This window comes from Drosophila guanche, unplaced genomic scaffold, assembly GCF_900245975.1.
Source record: "Drosophila guanche unplaced genomic scaffold, DGUA_6, whole genome shotgun sequence".
Classification (NCBI taxonomy): Eukaryota; Metazoa; Arthropoda; class Insecta; order Diptera; family Drosophilidae; genus Drosophila; species Drosophila guanche.
The window spans coordinates 4,171,731-4,178,297 of record NW_022995750.1 but is presented as its reverse complement, the minus strand read 5'-3'; the positions used below and the strand labels follow the sequence as shown (position 1 = coordinate 4,178,297).

Sequence of the window (6,567 nt, the reverse complement as noted above, 5' to 3'; positions counted from 1 at the left end):
AACAGCGAGCAACTCTAACTCGGATAAATGAAACTTAAATGTTTATTTGTTTTGTGTTAAATGCTTTGCCAATCGAGTAGTCTTATGCAGGCGAATTTATAGTTTTGTTTGTTTTCATTAGGTTTTTGTGCGACTTTTATTGCTCAATGTTTTCCTACTGCCAAATGCCATTATATACATAGTTTTTATTGCTTCGTTCTCGTCCTCTACCCTGAAATATTAAATATATCAATTCGGAATGTACATTAGACAGTAAATTTTTATGGACCCCCCAAAACCTTTACAACCATGTTAACCAGCACATTTCCTTTTTCCTATTTTATTATTTCGAATTTTATTGTATTTATAAAATACTAAATATTTTTTTATCATTTTTTCGCTGCTGCAATTGAAGTGGATCGACCCTCAAAAAAACACTCGCAAAAATAACAATTCCAAGTGAATGAGTTCAAATTAGTTGGCAGTGTGTATGCCAAATATGAAAAAATATAGAATTGACAGAACATTTTAGATACAATTATCAATTAGCTTGTAGCCCGAAGTTCTACAAATGAACTGCATATTGAATCCATCTCAAGATGCGTTTTCCACTCCAATCTGTTATCCATCAATATATTATCAGTTATAATACGAGTATCCAAACAAATATCAATTGATTCATGTTTCTTTCTACCTAACTAGACAATGGAAGTTTATCTATGGAATTTCCATATCCATACGAAAACACTCATGCGAATATGTTCGTATATTTCTTTTTTTTTTCGGGCTTTTGGCTCCACCTAAACTTTTGCTTACTCCATGTGGCTGTAGGAAAATCAGATTTCATCCACGCCGAGGCCTAAGCGAGGGGCTGGCCCATCGTTTAGCTTAAATTGCAAGTCTGTCAATATTTGCCAGCGAATGAGGCAAACCAGAAGCAAGAGCAATTTTCGGTGTTTTCGTTGAAAAATAGCCTAACAAATTGAAATTAATCTAAAGCGATTAAAATATTGACACTAATTGAAAAAACGGCAAACAGAACTGGTGTTTGTTTTCATCGAATTGAACTCGATAAGGAATGAATTACGGTGCAAGCATCTTGTGACTTTAAGGACCAGCCCTGCGCAACTTTAAGTTGGACTCGTGTGGATGAATCGATGGGTGGGCAACTGGGGGACAGCTAGTGAGATTTATAAGAAGTGAAATTAATGTGGCAGCGCGTCGCGAAACGCAAAACGGGCAAAAAATAAGACACAGGAAAGTTGGGACAGGGCCCGGCCAGCGGCAACACAAAAAAATCTGCACTGCGATGATTGCCAAGGGCGAGAGTCGCGGCACGAGGAGTAGGAGCAGGCCCGTTGGCGGCTTTTTCGCCATCTTCAGCCAAATGCGAATCGAATTTATTTTATTTAGAGCTCCAACATCGTCGTCCTCGTGCCATACATACATATACATATAAAGTGTGGGAGAAGGGGAAACTTTTCGCGCTTAGTTGCCTTCCAAAAGCACAAAAACACTTTGCCCACTTTCTTAGATTTCTTTATATCGTACGCTTTTCCATGGCTGAAGATATTTTCAAAGTTTTTCCCTCTCCACGCGTCTTTTGGTTCTTCCTAGTGCTGGTCCTGCCAACTTATCGCATTGTGAGGGCCAAAAATTCCGGAAATTGAAATGAAGCAGCAGCCGCCAAAGGAGCTGTCTCCAGCCGGGCAGACTAGTGACTCATTGTTAGAGTTCCAGAACAGATTACAATGGCATTTTACCCATATCACACATAATATAACAAAATATATCTAATTACATTTGAAACGGTTCCGAGTAGTAGATCTATTAATGTTACAAATAGAAGCTCAGTATATTCTGAAACGAAGCATCATGAGGTCGATCATATTAGTATTGTTGGCTCTTGTTCTGGTAGTGCTTTCCCAAAAAACTTTAGAGGAGGAAGGTATAAAGCTGAATTGAATTTTGTCTGTTGATTATATTTTTTTTTTCTGCTAGCTTGCGCCATCAGGTTTCAGAAATTTTGGAATGGTAACTATTAATAATATACATATACATATCTAAATCGACTCTATAACGACAGTATTTATTGTTTTTTAGAATGCAAAACGGGCAAGTGCAAGTCAGATGTCATCAAGCAGTTTAAAAGCAAGTAAAACAATTATTCAGAAAATTATTATTACATTTAACGCATTTCAGAATGTGATCCGAACGGAGAGCTAACGTTTTCTTCTACCAACTACGATTAATTTCCAACTAATATCATTTAGTAAACCATTTAGTTATTTGTTCTACATTCACCAAGATTGCAAAACTTACTAAGGGGTTTTTCGGTCAAGTTTATATAATAAACAAAATTCTGTTTTGACATTGAACAATTTTTATTTTGCTTTTATAGAATGCAGGACTGCGGAATGCCGAGAGGTTCCTGTTATGGAACTTACTCGAGAGAAGTGAACCTTGTTCTCATTTCATATTGTACGCCGGAATGACTTTGCTCTCCCCTCGTGAACTGAGAATCGAAACGAATGTATTGTAGTCAATACACGTCAATAGTAAAGAGTGTATTACTAGTGGAGTCTTGGGAAGTAGAATTAGGTACCCGTTAATCACATTTGAAAGGGCTATTTAAAATGATCCATGAATGTTACATGGCCGATGAGTTGAAGCCTTAGTATATATTGAAACATAGCGTAATGAGGCTTATCGTGTTCCTACTACTGGCTCTACCTTTGGCGACTTGTAGGAAAATTGGAAGAAGTATTAAATCTAAAATTTAATTAAAGTGGTTTTTGTCCCATGCTTTGTTTTTTCATTTGCAAAGACTGCGCTACTTTTTTTGCGACTCAATGTAAAAGTAAATATAATAAACGAGACAGTGTTTCGATTCTGTACTATTTGATTTTCAGCAATGCAGCACGGCTGAATGCCAAAAAGAAGCCGTCGATGCCTACAGAAGCGAGTAGTCAAAATAACATAATTTATTCATAATTATATTTATTTTCCGCATTTCAGCGTGTAATCCAACCGGAGTGTGTTGGCGATCATTAGTTTACGATAATGTAGAAATTTTAACTTAGATTTCAATATAAAACGGAATTATAAATGTCAGTACAACTTAGACAATTAAAATTAATATAGATTAATTGGAAAGAAATATATGGCAGCTAAACAGACACATATTGGATCTCTTACGCATATCGTTGTTTGCTTGCCATCGCCCCTTCTTCCCGTTCGTCATTTTTCTGAGGAAGGCTTGTCTGCGTCTTAAGTTCGATCGTCGCCGTTGTATTGGTTTGCGGTCCCGCTGCCACAGTGAACTGACTGCAGCGCATTTCTGTTAAATCTCTCCTTAACTCACCCAATCGCATACAAATATACATGGAAATACAAAAACTTTTGTAATTATTTACAGACATTAAGCGATCTGAATCTACGCTATTAAAGCAGGTCAATAGCGTCAATAGGTCAACATAGAGCTTGACTCCAGTTATGTCATATGCATATCGAATCCCATTTAAAATAGTTCTACAAAATGATTGGCATGGCAGATCCACAAATCGTACAGGTAAAAATTAAGTTCGTACTGAAACTTATCATCATGTGGTGGTTTCATATTTTTATTTTATTTATTTATTGTTTTCCAGCTCTGTGAGCTAATATTTCTCAACATTGCCATAGGAGTAGCCAAGGCTAGTATTAAGAATTATATAATCTATGCCTAATTCTAATTATTTACAGAATTTGAGCGTGTAATCCAAACGCGATAATTTTAAAATTTAAGATTATAACAAGACGGACCCGGCAAACGTTGTTTGGCCATATAAATAATTTTTAAGTAATTTCTAGTATACACAAAAAATAGCTTACTTATTGTAAGTGTGTAAGAATGTGGTATATGCGTGAAATAGGCATGGAGCGCTGTGAACGATGAGGGAACATTAAAATAACAAAGGGCAACTATTTATTCTACGAATCACAATTTCGCGTGCACCTGTACGATCGCCAACCATGATGCCAGCAACATCATCAACAACGGGTGCATTGAATCTACGAATATGCTCTACAGCTGGTGTTTTATCAGGATTAATGACGATAGCGTGTTTCTACAATTTTGAAGATAAAAGAAAACTAAAAACGCCATTCTGTAGGGAATGACCTTATCTATCAAATCACCAAATTGGGATCCGATTGGATCATTATTATAGCCACAACCACAAAAATTTATTTGCAATGGCTAAACCCACCCCGTCCCACAGCTTTTTTGTTTTTTTCACCCAGGAGCGTGTTGGTGTGAGAATTGTTGTAGATGTAGATGACAGATGAATAAAAAAAGTAAAATTTGACAAAACAGCGGTAAGGTGCAGATGCAGTACTGAGTGCCGGGTATAAAAGTTGTGAAGCGTAAGAAGCGTCTCACACGTCCCTTATCGTTTTATATTAATATTTTAAGCCTTAGTTACGGTAGCATTTTCTAAACCTAAACGTGACATTACCTATGTGGAGCACTGGAAAAGTCACTATATTTGTTTAAATAGTCTCTAGTTTCTCAACGGAACTTAAAATATACAAAATTGTCTACTTTTCAGATTGCCGAATTCAAGAAATTAAAAGGCAAGTGATATTTAGTTATTCAATAAATGCTCCTTAATTATATTTATATCTACAGAATGTACATGATTAATAAGGAGCAGTACATTTTCTCCGATGCATAAAAGGATCCCATTAAGTCACACAAATTAAATATAAATACTATTATTTTGGCAACGAATTAAAATATGCATTCCTTCGTGTTATCCTGCTCTGTAAACTAATATATGTATGAGTACCTATCAAATTGTTATGTATGAAAATATGTGTTGTTTGAGATGATAGTCTTGGCGAGCAATGTGAATGTGAATTTCCCAAATTGGATTGCAGGTGGCAACACCTGTGAGTCAGATCCAAGTCAGAGAAGGAGCCATGGCGAAAACTAAACGAATATTTAAACGCAATTTTCATGCATCGAAATGTGTAGAATTTTGCGAGTTTAACATGCAGACGACAGACGGCTCTGGTTTCCCCACACTCACATTTTCTACAATATCTCTTATCCTGTCGTTCCTGATTTTAGCCTTTTGTTTGTTTTGTTACCAATGCCATTGGCTTTTGGCAGTAGCCGTAGCGGGGAATATGTGTGCGACTCTCTGCGTAGTATTTATCCATCACTGACAATGTCAAATATATTACCCATGATGAATGACTCTGCGGATTTGATGAATGTGTTTTGTGGCTGCCGGAGCACGGTCCTCGGTTCCGGGTTTTCCGGTCTGCACCGGAGTCCACACTCCCCTCACCCTTCCCTGCCAGTGGCAGGCAAAAAAGCCATTCAGACTGGCAATGATTTATAAAAATTCAAACCAAATGGCATTCAATGCAGACACGTCACTTTTGATGTAGGCGTTCAATTGAGGCATTCGCTTTTCCTTTTTGCCAAATCAAACAATGAGGGAAAAATGTTTGTTTCCCATGTGTAAAATATTTGCAGAATTGTAAGTAGTCGTCGCGTTGGCAATGAATCTGCCAAATTTTTTTTTATCTTGTTTAAATCAAAGCCCATAAATAATCTCCCCAGATTAGAAGTAGTCGCTGGGGTCCTTCAAGAGGCTTCCCACTATAATTGCCTACAACTATGCGACAAGTACGAGTACAATAATTGTACAACACAATTACCATTTTCATTATCAACTGACAGCAGTTTTCATTTAGCCAGTATAAATATTTTTGTGGCCGAAAGAAAAGGGAAACCAGCAACAGAGAATACAAAATGAGCGAAAGTTAAATGAAATTATTAAGAGCTGGCAAGAAAATGCGATTGCAGTTCATGAAATGGTTAAAATGCTAAATAAATAAAGCTCGGCCAGCAAAGAAGAGTCAGAATTAAAGGAGGTCCTTGTCCTCTGGCACACAGCAGCTGGTGATCAAAAGGAGTTGGTTGGCCGTATAAATTATATACCCGGCCGAGGCATAAAGGCACGTTCCTGTAATAATGGTTGCTCAATTTTAATGAGAAATACTTAAGAATGGGAAGGGAAGACTGACTGACATGTGGGGTCGGAACGGGGTGCTGGTGCTGGCGCTGGTCCTGGTGCTTGATAAGTCCATCTTGGCAAATGACCGAGTCCGAGAGTCGTTCACGCAGTGTCTGTCAGTAACGGCTTCGTGTCCCGTATTCATTTTTGGGCAAGAAGGAGTGTATACCCACCCCGATATTCAGTGTGTGTGAGTGGGTAAGAAAAATGTTGCGGTAATTACATTAACTGCACAACATACACGAACACGCAGAACGCAAACGCAGACACCAACAACTCTCGGAAATGTTGTTTATTGGACACCCGGCAAAAGTGAAACAATTTTCATTAAGATTGAAATATGTTTATTACGCCTAAGGCTATTTCCCTTCCCTGTGAGAAAATACCAACTAAGGGAATGAAGAAAGAACAATGCAAAGATAAGGAAAGTTATGCAAGCGATCAATGAATCTCCTGTGGAAACTATAAAAATTCAACAAACAACTTTTTACTCATCTTGAAAACCATTAGCCCA

General features: G+C 37.4%; 1 long non-coding RNA gene across 1 annotated transcript; it reads left to right on the top strand.

Annotated features, from left to right (window-relative positions):
* Positions 1–2,671: 2,671 nt before the first annotated feature.
* LOC117586294 lies at positions 2,672–3,179 on the top strand. The gene is made up of 3 exons (XR_004573986.1): positions 2,672–2,742; positions 2,807–2,839; positions 2,892–3,179. It is a non-coding gene; the product is annotated as an uncharacterized LOC117586294 (long non-coding RNA).
* Positions 3,180–6,567: the final 3,388 nt, after the last annotated feature.